Below are 12,432 nucleotides of genomic sequence, written 5' to 3' on the forward strand. Positions count from 1 at the left end.
GAGTCAACCAGAGTCTTTGCGGGGTTTTAAATGCTGATTTTTTTAAAAATTGACTTAAAGTCCTTAAGACTTACAAATGGGAAACAGAGATAAGAAAGGACTGGAGGGAAAGTAAAGAATCCATCTCTATTCTCAACGGAAAAAAAGCCTTGCCCTAAACTGTATTACAGGAACACTTTCATTATGTAAAAGCCTATTTTGTTTTCATGTCATTCTTAGATTACATCATAGAGTGGCTGTAGCCGTCTCGTACCATATTATACATAAATCACCAGCTTAATCATAGAACAAGCCAGGGCCCTAGATTTAAGAGGAAAATATTAGATCATTTTTAATAACTGATATAACCCAAGCCAGTCACCACTGAAGCAGGGGGAAGTGATGTCATCCTAAAGGAGTCCAAAGAGGAACCGGAGAGGGTCAGCCCTGGGCAGGTCCCAGAGAAGCTTCCATTTACAAAGGAAGAGGTGGCTGATGGTAGCTGAGTGGAGCTCATCCTCTGGACTGAACAATCTTGTCATGAAAACCAACACTGACTTCTTAATAGACCTTCCTCATGAAACACAGTGTACAAATAGTTGTTCCGAAAACGACTATATTTCCAAAGACCAGGAAACATGAGCATATTTTGATTTCTGTATTTACGTCTTGGGAGCCATTGAGCAAAATTATAAAGGTTAAGGCTTTTAGTTATTCAGGAAAAGATGAAATCTGGGGTGACATATGCAAATGCTGCAGGTCTGGCCCAAGCCGAGGAGACAGTGCAAAGTGGGGACACTGAGATAATGGTCTGACAAAGAAAAGAACCAGGGTGGTTTCTAGCAGTTACAGACTATTAAGGAGATTGGAAACGAAACCGTTTAATGTGCACCAACTATGCACTAAGTAGCATACACAATTGGCACTTTAAATACGTCATGCTGCTTTGTGAGCACAGAAGAATCTGTAATATAGGTGCTACTGGCACAATATTTTTCAGATATGGAAACCAGTTTAAAAATGATTAAACAACTTAAGTAAGACTATGCAGCTAATACATGACAGTCTCCCTACTCAATTCCGCTTTATGAGGGACACATAGTTTTTTGAGGCAGGAGCCTGATGTGTCCCCCTTTGCCTGGCAACGTATCAGTAATAAAGCTATCCTTTTAAAAAAAAAAAAAAAAATTCCGCTTATCTCGTTGCTTTCCCCCAATGAAAACTACTTCTTACTATCGACTTTCAATAAAAGTTAAATAATTGATAAGAAACACTTTGAAAGCACCAAAAGTAAAAAAAAAATATTGAAATCCAAAAGGAACCATGGAGTTGGGAATAGTATTAACATTCTGGCCAGTGACAGTCTCAATGACCAAAGCTAGCCTTCCTTGTTTTGGCTGCAGGGCTGCTAATGAGTCTGACCATCCTTTTAAGTCTCCCATTTCCATTAATTTTTAGGAATGTTAAGGTGGGCTCTAAGGGAACCTGTCATCTTCTATAAAATGTACTGCCGAGCTTGGTTTTATAAAAAGACTACTTTGGTGGGGGGAGGAGATGGATGCTCTGGAAAAGGGCTTTCTGCCAGACAGAAAGTATTGACTGAGGTTTTCTGTCTGATCCTGTCAGTCTCACAGTAATGCTGTGTATTGGCTCACTGTTCTTAATACAAATGTTATTCATAACTGCAGAGACACACTGTCTGAGCCAAATAATACTGATTTATGCAACTTTTCAGGACACAGCGTGACTCAATAGGAGATGTAGACCCTGAAACTTAACTAAAAGAACAACATCAAGGCTCAAGTCTCCAAATTTTGACCTATTTTCTCCAGTCTCTTTCTGGGACAGGATAGAGGTTGCAAAAAGCAGAGAATACATGCCTAAAAGTTGTATGGACTGATTTGGAGGCAGAGACTGTGTGGAGAGGTGGAGGGGACGCACTGAGCCAGAGTCTGAGGTGCCTTAGATGTCCCTCCCATGGCTACCCCTGGCTCCGTGGCCCTGGAAGAGTCTGTCCCCTCTCTGGGTCTTGGCATCTCATCTGCACAGCAAAGAGCTCAAGTAAGAACATGCAAACATTTCCACCAAAGCAGCCCTAACTGCTGAAGAGGGCAACGAGTTAGAGGTATAGTAGCACAGCATTAATTAAAAACTTGTGTTCTTCCTCTGAAAAGCCATGCTAGTTTTTCATTCTGTGTGATTACATATCAATGCTTATATTCAGATTTTAAATGCAGTTCTACCCCAAAAATGTCTTCAAGTAAAATTGATCCACAGAGGTGCACTGAGAATATGCACTTTAGCCCTTGCCATGTAAGCTTGGGTGCCTGTGGCAGGTAGCGCCCAGAGGGTCCCCTGTAACTCCACCTCCTGTGCTTCAGGCCCTTGTGCAGTCCCTCCCCTTGACTGGGCTGGATCTAGTGACTTGCTTTTAGCAAACAGAACAAGGCAGAGGAAATGGTGTGTCACTTCCAGGATTAGGTTACAAAAAGGCTGTGGATGTGGCTTCATCTGAGGGATTGTGTCTTGCTCACTTGCTCTGAGGGAAGCCAGCTGCCATGTTGTGAGCTGCCTATGGAGAAGCCCACAAGGCAAGCAACTGAGGGCAGCCTCCAGCCAACAGTCTGCGAGGAACTGAGGCCCCCAGTACAACAACCCATTGGGAACTGGATCCTGCCAACGACGTGATTGAGCTTGGTGGTGGGTCCTCCCCCAGTGGAACCTTCAGATGAGACTGTAACCTCAGGACAGAACTGGAGGTACCCATCTAAGCTGTTCCCAGATTCCTGACTCACAGAACCTGTGAGATAATCAATGTTTCTTATTTTAATGTGCTAAGTTTGGGGTAACTGGTTATGCAGCAATAGATAGAGAAGACTGCATTCCAATCTGAGAGGCCCAGTCCTGGATTATTTTAAAGGAGATGGGGGGTGGTGGGGTGGAAGCTTTGGAGCAATGGAGGAGAGCACAGCAACAGGGGTGCGGAGGGCAAAGCGGAGAGATTCCCGTACAGAGGATCGGTGCCGAGCAGCACTCACCAGCCCAAGAGGCTTGTCTGCTCACCCGCCGGGGCGGGCGGGGGCTGGGAGCTGAGGCTCGGGCTTCGGAGGTTGGATCCCAGGGAGAGGGCTGGGGTTGGCTGCGTGAACACAGCCTGAAGGGGGCTAGTGCGCCACAGCTAGCCGGGAGGGAGTCCGGGAAAAAGTCTGGACCTGCCTAAGAGGCAAGAGACCATTGTTTCAGGGTGTGTGAGGAGAGGGGATTCACAGCACCACCTAAACGAGCTCCAGAGACTGGCGCGAGCCACGGCTATCAGCGCGGATCCCAGAGACGGGCATGAGATGCTAAGGCTGCTACTGCAGCCACCAGGAAGCCTGTGTGCAAGCACAGGTCACCATCCACACCTCCCCTCCCGGGAGCCTCTGCAGCCTGCCACTGCCAGGGTCCCGTGATCCAGGGACAACTTCCCCGGGAGAACACACGGCATGCCTCAGGCTGGTGCAACGTCACACCGGCCTCTGCCGTCGCCGGCTCGCCCCACATTCCATACCCCTCCCTCCCCCCCAGCCTGAGTAAGCCAGAGCCCCCGAATCAGCTGCTCCTTTAACCCCGTCCTGTCTGAGAGAAAAACAGACACCCTCAGGCGACCTACACACCAAGGCGGGGCCAAATCCAAAGCTGAACCCCAGGAGCTGTGCGAACAAAGAAGAGAAAGGGAAATTTCTCCCAGCAGCCTCAGGAGCAGCGGATTAAATCTCCACAATCAACTTGATGTACCCTGCATCTGTGGAATACCTGAATAGACAACGAAGCATCCCAAAACGGAGGAAGTGGACGTTGGGAGCAACTGTTGACTTGGGGTTTGTTTTCTGCATCTAATTTGTTTCTGGTTTTATGTTTATCTTACTTTAGTATTTAGAGTTTATTATCATTGGTAGATTTGTTTATTGATTTGGTTGCTCTCTTCCTTTTTTTTAATATACATAGATATATTTTTTCTTCCTTTTTCTTTTTTTGTGAGGGTGTATGTGTATGCTTCTTTGTGTGATTTTGTCTGTATAGCTTTCTTTTACCATTTGTCCTAGGGTTCTGTCTGTCCGTTTTTGTTTGTTTGTTTGTTTTTTAGTATAGTTTTTAGTGCTTGCTATCATTGGTGGATTTGTTTTTTTGGTTTGGTTGATCTTTCTTTCTTTCTTTTCTTTTTTTATTACTTTTTAATTTTTTTACTTTTAATAATTTTTTGTTTGTTTGTTTTAATAACTTTTTTATTTTATTTTATTTTTTCTTTCTTTCTTTCTTTCTAACTGAGGCAGAAGAAGGGATAAGTGACCTGGAAGATAAAACAGTGGAAATAACTACTGCAGAGCAGAAGAAAGAAAAAAGAATGAAAAGAACTGAGGACAGTCTCAGAGACCTCTGGGACAACATTAAATGCACCAACATTCGAATTATAGGAGTCCCAGAAGAAGAAGAGAAAAAGAAGGGGACTGAGAAAATATTTAAAGAGATTATAGTTGAAAACTTCCCTAATATGGGAAAGGAAATCGTTAATCAAGTCCAGGAAGCACAGAGAGTCCCACACAGGATAAATCCAAGGAGAAACATGCCAAGACACATATTAATCAAACTATCAAAAATTAAATACAAAGAAAAAATATTAAAAGCAGCAAGGGAAAAACAACAAATAACATACGAGGAAATCCCCATAAGGTTAACAGCTGATCTTTCAGCAGAAACTCTGCAAGCCAGAAGGGAGTGGCAGGACATATTTAAAGTGATGAAGGAGAAAAACCTACAACCAAGATTACTCGACCCAGCAAGGATCTCATTCAGATTTGATGGAGAAATTAAAACCTTTACAGACAAGCAAAAGCTAAGAAAATTCAGCACCACCAAACAAGCTTTACAACAAATGCTAAAGGAACTTCTCTGGGCAGGAAACACAAGAGAAGGAAAAGACCTACAATAACAAACCCAAAACAATTAAGAAAATGGTAATAAGAACATACATATCAATAACTACCTTAAATGTAAATGGATTAAATGCTCCAACCAAAAGACATAGATTGGGGCTGAACGGATACAAAAACAAGACCCATATATATGCTGTCTGCAAGAGACCCACTTCAGACCTAGGGACACATACATACTGAAAGTGAGGGGATGGAAAAAGATATTCCATGCAAATGGAAATCAAAAGAAAGCTGGAGTAGCAATACTCATATCAGACAAAACAGACTTTAAAATAAAGACTATTACAAGAGACAAAGAAGGACACTACATAATGATTAAGGGGTCAATCCAAGATGAAGATATAACAATTGTAAACATTTATACACCCAACATAGGAGCACCTCAATACATAAGGCAAATGATAACAGCCATAAAAGGGGACATCAACAGTAACACAATCATAGTAGGGGACTTTAACACCCCACTTTCAACAATGGACAGATCATCCAAAATGAAAATAAATAAGGAAACACAAGCTTTAAATGATGCATTAAACAAGATGGACTTAATTGATATTTATAGGATATTCCATCCAAAAACAACAGAATACACTTTCTTCTCAAGTGTTCATGGAACTATCCTCCAGGATAGATCATATCTTGGGTCACAAATCAAGCCTCGGTAAATTTAAGAAAATTGAAATCGTATCAAGTATCTTTTCCAACCACAACGCTATGAGACTAGATATCAATTACAGGAAAAAAATCTGTAAAAAATACAAACACATGGAGGCTAAACAATACACTACTAAATAAGCAAGAGATCACTGAAGAAATCAAAGAGGAAATCAAAAAATACCTAGAAACAAATGACAATGAAAACAGGACAACACAAAGCCTATGGGATGCAGCAAAAGCAGTTCTAAGAGGGAAGTTTATAGCAATACAATCTTACCTCAAGAAACAACAAACATCTCAAATAAACAACCTAACCTTACACCTAAAGCAATTAGAGAAAGAAGAACAAAAAAACCCCAAAGTTAGCAGAAGGAAAGAAATCATAAAGATCAGATCAGAAATAAATGAAAAAGAAATGAAGGAAACAATAGCAAAGATCAATAAAACTAAAAGCTGCTTCTTTGAGAAGATAAACAACATTGATAAATCATTAGCCAGACTCATCAAGAAAAAAAGGGAGAAGACTCAAATCAATAGAATTAGAAATGAAAAAGGATAAGTAACAACTGACACTGCAGAAATGCAAAGGATTATAAGAGACTACTACAAACAACTATATGCCAATAAAATGGACAACCTGGAAGAAATGGACAAATTCTTAGAAAAGCACAAACTTCCAAGACTGAATGAGGAAGAAATAGAAAATATAAACAGACCAATCACAAACACTGACATTGAGACTGTGATTTAAAATCTTCCAACACACAAAAGCCCAGGACCAGATGGCTTACAGGCAAATTCTATCAAACATTTAGAGAAGAGCTAACACCTATCTTTCTCAAACTCTTCCAAAATATAGCAGAGGGAGGAACACTCCCAAACTCATTCTATGAGGCCACCATCACCCTGATACCAAAACCAGACAAAGATGTCACAAAGAAAGAAAACTACAGGCCAATATCACTGATGAACAGAGATGCAAAAATCCTCAACAAAATACTAGCAAACAGAATCCAACAGCACAGTAAAAGGATCATACACTGTGATCAAGTGGGGTTTATCCCAGGAATGCAAGGATTCTTCAGTACATGCAAATCAATCAATGTGATATTAACAAACTGAAGAGTAAAAACCATATGATCATCTGAATAGATGCAGAAAAAGCTGTTGACAAAATTCAACACCCATTTATGATTAAAAACCCTCCAGAAAGTAGGCATACACGGAACTCACCTCAACATAATAAAGGCCATATATGACAAACCTACAGCCAACATCGTTCTCAATGGTGAAAAACTGAAAGCATTTCCTCTAAGATCAGGAACAAGACAAGGATGTCCACTCTCACCACTATTATTCAACATAATTTTGGAAGTTTTAGCCACAGCAATCAGAAAAGAAAAAGAAATAAAAGGAATACAAATCAGAAAACAAGAAGTAAAGCTACCACTGTTTGCAGATGACATGATACTATACATAGAGAATCCTAAAGATGCTACCAGAAAACTACTAGAGCTAATCAATGAATTTGGTAAAGTAGCAGGATACAAAATTAATGCACAGAAATCTCTTGCATTCCTATACACTAATGATGAAAAATATGACAGAGGAATTAATGATACACTCCCATTTACCACTGCAACAAAAAGAATAAAATACCTAGGAATAAACCTACCTAAGGAGACAAAAGACCTGTATGCAGAAAACTATAAGACACTGATGAAAGAAATTAAAGATGATACAAACAGATGGAGAGATATACCATGTTCTTGGATTGGAAGAATCAACATTGTGAAAATGACTGTACTACCCAAAGCAATCTACAGATTCAATGGAATCCCTATCAAACTACCAGTGGCATTTTTCACAGAACTAGAACAAAAAATTTCACAGTTTGTATGGAAACACAAAAGACCCCGAAGAGCCAAAGCAATCTTGTGAAAGAAAAATGGAGCTGGAGGAATCAGGCTCCCGGACTTCAGAGTATACTACAAAGCTACAGTAATCAAGACAGTATGGTACTGGCACAAAAATAGAAATATAGATCAATGGAAAAGGATAGAAAGCCCAGAGATAAACCCATGCACCTGTGGTCACCTTATTTTTGATAAAGGAGGCAAGAATATAGAGTGGAGAGGGCTTCCCTGGTGGCACAGTGGTTGAGAATCCGCCTGCCAATGCAGGGGACACGGGTTCGAGCCCTGGTCCGGGAAGATCCCACGTGCCGCGGAGCAACTAAGCCCGTGCGCCACAACTACCGAGCCTGCGCTCTAGAGCCCGCGAGCCACAGCTACAGAAGCCTGCACACCTAGAGCCCGTGCTCTGCAACAAGAGAAGCCACTGCAATGAGAAACCTGCGTAGCGCAACGAAGAGTAGACCCCACTCTCCGCAAGTAGAGAAAACCTCTGAGCAGCAACAAAGACCCAATGCAGCCAAAAATAAATAAATAAAATAAATTTTAAAAAAAAAAGAATATAGAGTGGAGAAAAGACACCCTCTTCAATAAGCAGTGCTGGGAAAACTGGACAGCTACATGGAAAAGAATGAAATTAGAACACTCCCTAACGCCATACACAAAAATAAACTCAAAATGGTTTAAAGACCTAAATGTAAGACCAGACACTATAAAACTCTTAGAGAAAAACGAAAACATAGGCAGAACACTCTATGACATAAATCACAGCAAGATCCTTTTTGACCCACCTTCTAGAGAAATGGAAATAAAAATAAACAAATGGGACCTAATGAAACTTAAAAGCTTTTGCACAGCAAAGGAAACTACAAACAGGACGAAAAGACAGCCCTCAGAATGGGAGAAAATATTTGCAAATGAAGCAACTGACAAAGGATTAATCTCCAAAATATACAAGCAGCTCATGCAGCTCAATATCAAAGAAACAAACAACCCAATCCAAAAATGGGCAGAAGACCTGAACAGACATTTCTCCAAAGAAGATATACAGATTGCCAACAAACACGCGAAAGGATGCTCAGCATCACTAATCATTAGAGAAATGCAAATCAAAACTACAATGAGGTATCACCTCACAGCAGTCAGAATGGCCATCATCAAAAAATCTACAAACAATAAATGCTGGAGAGGGCGTGGAGAAAAAGGAACCCTCTTGCACTGTTGGTGGGAATGTAAATTGATACAGCCATTATGGAGAACAGTGTGGAGGTTCCTTAAAAAACTAAAAATAGAACTACCATACGACCCAGCAATCCCACTACTGGGCATATACCCTGAGAAAACCATAATTCAAAAAGAGACATGTACCACAATGTTCACTGCAGCTCTATTTACAATAGCCAGAACATGGAAGCAACCTAAGTGTCCATTGACAGAAGAATGGATAAAGAAGATGTGGCACATATATACAATGGAATATTACTCAGTTAAACTGAAATGAAATTGAGTTATTTGTAGTGAGGTGGATGGACCTAGAGTCTGTCATACAGAGTGAAGTAAGTCAGAAAGAGAAAAACAAATACCATATGCTAACACATATATACGGAATCTAAAAAAAACAAAACAAAAATGGTTCTGAAGAACCTAGGGGCAGGACAGGAATAAAGACGCAGACGGAGAGAATGGACTTGAGGACACGGGGAGGGGGAAGGGTAAGCTGGGACGAAGTGAGAGAGGCATGGACATATATACACTACCAAATGTAAAATAGATAGCTAGTGGGAGGCAGCCACATAGCACAGGGAGATCAGCTCTGTGCTTTGTGACCACCTAGAGGGGTGGGATAGGGAGGGTGGGAGGGAGATGCAAGAGGGAGGAGATATGGGGATATATGTATATGTATAGCTGATTCACTTTGTTATAAAGCAGAAACTACCACACCATTGTAAAGCAATTATACTCCAATAAAGATGTTAAAAAAAAAAAAAAAAGACCTGGTGATCAATGAATGTGTGTTGTAAACAATAGCTTTCTAATGTGTATTTCCCTCTTATGTATGTCTTTCTCTCCAACTAGACTATAAGCTTCTCATGGTTAGGGACTATGCCTAATTCACCGTGGTGTCCTAAAGATCCTGAGTTTTGCTGACTTCCAGACAAACACTGGGATCAGGGCAGAGAGCAAGCACACGACCTGTGAACCAGGAGTAAATATTTGACAGCAATCTACACAGGACTCATGGGGCTCTCCATCCATTCACCATCAGCCCCCCTCCACCACACAGTAGCCCAATGGGGGAGAACCTGAGAACTCCTGAAAACCTAGGGCTCTGCCCAAGGTAGAGTAGAAGTGTGTCCACTGTGTTGCGGTCAGGAAATAGAAGCATGTGGAATTAGGAGGAAAGAAACAAAAGAGCCAGTTCCACCTTCTACTTACATGGACAGCAAAACATCTCCGACAACACATCCCTTGGTTACAGAACAGCCACAGGGCCTCAGGAGTCTGGATGAGTCCCTGCTCAGACCCAACAAATCCTTTTGTAACTTTTGAAGCAGTAACATAAAAGCATTAAAGCTGGCTACACAGATGGTCACACATGCCCAGAAATCACCTGACTGACAGATTGGAGGGAGCCAAGACCTTCACCTCTGACGGAAGTGACCAATGCTTTGCTTCCGGCGGAGAGTAATACCTGATTCTTCTGAGGACCAAAGAGGAAATATTAAAACTGAAAGCCCTTGGCTACCATCAACAATTGTATGCTAGTATCAACAGAGGGAAATAATTTCCTTCCTGACTCCCACTAGGCCAGTCACGCCTAGAGCAGAAGGTGTGATTATCTAATCAAACAATGCAAGTCCCAAATGGCTAGACTGTAGCTTCTAGGGAATTTCTCAAAGCGCTGAGACTTCCTCAGTCTCTGAATCTACCTCCCTCCACCTCCTGCTGCCTAGAGCAAAAACAAATATGGAAAGTAATCATGATACACAACTTCATCTCAACTTCAACCATGATCATTAAGCTAGGTTCCAGATCTAGCTCCTTTCCAAGACAGAGGACAAATTACTGCCCATCCATCCTGGGGATGATGGGGGTACAGAGTTGGAAGGAAGGGCACACACTGAGCATATACTATGCACCAGGAACAGTGCAGGGGATTGCACATTACATTGTCTTATGTTTCTTTATATTTAAGATCAATATTTTTCTTTATAGTCAATGTCTTATTTTTCTTTATATTCTTTATGTTGAAACTAAAGAAGAAAACAACTGTAACGACCTATCATGTATGGACCATACTTTACAGTTTGCAAAACAAGTTGGCATCTATCAATCTATCAACCCACTTGCTCTAAACAAACACGAGACGTGGGCAGGACAACGATTATTATTCCTAATTCTCTGATCAGGGGAATGAAGGTGGAGGGATGTTGTTTTCTAGGGTTGCACATCTAATATTTGGCAGGTCTTCTGATACCCCATGCCACGCTACTCGCTACCTTTTTATGCATTCGCAAACTTCTTAAGGTGTACTGGTCCCAGAAGCCTATTTCTGTCCAGTTATTTGTTTCATTCTCATACAACCAGGCAGTTCAGCCTCATCTGTGCTAGAATTCCTAAAGCTTTCCAACAGAGAATTGGTCAGCAACTGATAGAACACCCTCAGGAAAAGGGCCAGTCACTACCTTTGGATTTAGTCTTTCTACCCAGGAAAATGCACTGTGCACCTATTATGTGCCAGAGATCCTACTAGCCTGTGGAGCTACACATATGAGCAGGAGATGCTGCCCATCTTCTGACTGCATTTTATATTCTTAAAGGCCATTGTCATGTGTGCCCAGCATCCTGCCTTTTCCGGATCTCATTCCTGTAACAGTGGGACATCATTTCCGGTCCTCTCAGCATCCTAGTGTGGAGAGGCCAGTTGGCTAACGTCCCTTTCAGAGGAGGAGGCAAGGACTAAAGTCCCATACCCTAGGAGAGCCCCAACAGGAGGGTAAACAAAAGGTTCATGGTCGCCCACAAAGCCTTAGTGCTCTCCCTGCCCCCTATCAGCACTCACATACTCTTTGGAGGAACCACCTCTTCTCCACTGTGGAGCTGCCATAAGCTTCCAGGTGACAGCAGGCAGCCAGCTCATGAGCAAGAGGGGAAACATCCTGCGGATGAAGCCAACACACACACAAGAGGGCAGAGCAAGGAGCACTGCAGAGAAACAGAGCCCAGGTCCTGCTCAAACTGAGCCTAAGGCCCACCTTACCTCGGGACTTGCCGGCTTCTGGCAGGGTCACCCCCCCACATTGTTCTCTCTGTACTGCAGCCTGAGGCTGCATCAGTGTTTTGGAAGACAAAGGCCACTGTTGGCTCATAATTAGCTTATGGACAACAGACACTTCTGAGTTTCTTCCAACGTGCTCCTGGTAAGGTGCTCTCTCCCATTCTGTCATGACACACTCGATTTTTTGTTTGAATCCAAGTACAAGGCTTCATATTCATCACAATTTAATTTTAAGTACTGAAAAAACTCAGGCAGTAGAGCGGAGAACAAAGATTTACATCTGATGCTCAAAGTGTATGCTTGGGGCAAGACATCTCAGACCATGTTTGAAATGTTAACAGACTAAAATGTTTAAGAGTCCAAGCAGTGGTTTCCAGCCTTTCATCTTATGCAGATCCTTAGGTGCAAAGAAAACCCGGTGTTCTTTTAAGATACATTGATTAAGAAAACAAAGGGTGACAAAATGTAACTGTAAACTCAGCCATACTTTTAAATGAAATTAGGTTTTATGGATCACTACAGCATCTGCTCCCTTTTGAAAAACTACACCATGATCATGGCAACACATATTATTTATCTGGTAAAAAGCCAGAGGCGGGGCATATAGGGACTGGCCCTGGAAATGGAGAGC

The 12,432-nt window shown here is 41.9% G+C and overlaps 1 protein-coding gene across 9 annotated transcripts in view; it reads right to left on the bottom strand.

Annotated features, from left to right (window-relative positions):
• LPP (LIM domain containing preferred translocation partner in lipoma) overlaps nucleotides 1–12,432 on the bottom strand; it is a 693,922-nt gene that overhangs the window by 610,545 nt on the left and 70,945 nt on the right. The window lies entirely within an intron of this gene.

This window comes from Eubalaena glacialis, chromosome 6 (assembly GCF_028564815.1).
Source record: "Eubalaena glacialis isolate mEubGla1 chromosome 6, mEubGla1.1.hap2.+ XY, whole genome shotgun sequence".
Lineage (NCBI taxonomy): Eukaryota > Metazoa > Chordata > Mammalia > Artiodactyla > Balaenidae > Eubalaena > Eubalaena glacialis.